This window comes from Trachymyrmex cornetzi, unplaced genomic scaffold, assembly GCF_001594075.2.
Source record: "Trachymyrmex cornetzi isolate Tcor2-1 unplaced genomic scaffold, Tcor1.1 scaffold117, whole genome shotgun sequence".
NCBI lineage: Eukaryota > Metazoa > Arthropoda > Insecta > Hymenoptera > Formicidae > Trachymyrmex > Trachymyrmex cornetzi.
In genome coordinates, this window is record NW_017295730.1 from 1,613,235 (window position 1) to 1,615,181 (window position 1,947).

The window sequence follows — 1,947 nt, forward strand, 5'->3', positions numbered from 1 at the left end:
TAGTCATAACATTAAATATCGCTCCTCTTTTTGAAAAGAAAACAATTAATACTCATCTCCATATGTTTATGGACAAGTGTGAGTTGCATTTGTACGAATAAACCGAAAATATTCGACGTATGCTCGAGGGAAAATTTTAGTAACTTTTGTAAGATATTAACTGTAAGATTAACAGCTTGATTTTATTTTACTTTTAGTTCGTATTTTATTTTACGATTTGGATTTCAATACTCATTAATCTATAAGCAGGTTTTATGATCAGGATGTCACTGCGTGATACAGCGTGATAAAGGCTTTGAATAAACAGTCACGTTATTCTAAATTCAACGATCACTGACTTTATTCTTAAACACAACTTTACACTGCGCGACTTATAAATCAAACGTAGATTTGATACAATGACGGAACGGCAAGCACATCTCCAAAGAGACTCGAGACTATTATAACGTATCGATAAACGTAACTTATTACTGCGGAACGTACTTCGATAACGTGTCGGTCGTACTTGTAATTCGCTAAGCTCTTTCCCGAAACTGGTACTTGTAATTCGCTAAGCTATTTTCCGAAACTCGTGCTCCGGCGATCGTGCTCCGGCTTTTTGACTCCAGTGCACGGTTGCGAGCGCCGCTAGCGTGATAGCGCAAAGAGCGTCAGCTGACAAGAGGTCGCCAGCTATCGGGAGCATGTGCGAAAAGACCGAAGACATAAAAGATAGATATACGTTTGATATTTGTTTAAAGCGAAAAAGAGAGTTCTAGAACAGTATGTGCAGGAACAGAAAACAGACCAATAATAACGTATTATACCTTGTGTCTTACACTTTTAATTAGTCCCACTAAGTGGGACATCGTGTGTTTCTGTACCTATTTATGACCACAGTTTTAAATTATTTGTTTACAAATTAAGCATTGAGTAAGTATAAGTAATTTCTTTGACCAAATTAAGAAAGCTTATCATATTTAGTGTGTGCTATTGAATTCAAATTTCGTGCCCTGTACTACAGACTACAGCGAGTAACTTGTGGCCATAGAGTACGAAAGTACGACTGCAGCGCATGTTCGCATCGTATATTTTGTGGCAGTGACAGATTTTTTAACCTAAATAAGTTAAGTTTGATTAAAGATACATGAAATATCAGGCTAATATCTCTGTTCACAGAATAACGCGACGTTTTTTTCTGTCAAATCTTTATTTTGGAGTGATCCCGATTGATCACGGCTCAATTGGACACCACCAATCACAGCGACCAGTGCTTAGGAGCTTTGTAGTCTCAAGCGCTGTGAGTGGCTCGTGTCCAATTAACCTTCTGACCGCCGGCATTTTTTCTTCTAGAAAAGTGATACTTGATCGAAAATTTCCATACAAGTGTCTCCCAACTAGTGGTAGATATATACCCATCACAGGTGCGCGCCTAAAGGCGTCATGCCGGCGGGCGGTGGTATAAGCGTATGCATCAATTTTCGGAAATTTTTTGCTCGAAAACGGTGCATTTTTGCGGAAAACTTGTAAGTGCCTTTTTTGTTCAGAATTTTGTGAAGTATACGAAAAAATTTTTGTTCTGAGAAAATTGAGTTTTTAATTTTTTTCCCGCAAATCGTCAATAGAAAATCTTGAACTTTTCGACTCGCACTGGACTAATCTGTGATTATTCATAAATATGCTATGAATGACAAATCTGATCAAAAATATATGATTTTAATTTTATGCGCCTAAATGCGCCATGCCGGCGGTCTGAAGGTTAAGCCGTGTCCAACTGGGTGCCATTCTTTATTTTTATGCAAAAACGCATTGAATAATAGCGTTTTCGATTGGGCAAAATTTAATGCGCACCAGTGCGCACTCAGTTCACACTAACACTGGACGAGTTCCATGGGTTGCACTGAATAGTGCAAGTTCAAAAGAATACGCCAAGATTTTCAGTGCTAAAGCTGAAACTCATTTTTGTTC

At 38.1% G+C, this 1,947-nt stretch overlaps 1 protein-coding gene across 1 annotated transcript in view; it reads left to right on the plus strand.

The window, feature by feature from the left end:
* LOC108765330 (tigger transposable element-derived protein 1-like) overlaps positions 1 to 1,947 on the plus strand; it is a 5,802-nt gene that overhangs the window by 507 nt on the left and 3,348 nt on the right. The window lies entirely within an intron of this gene.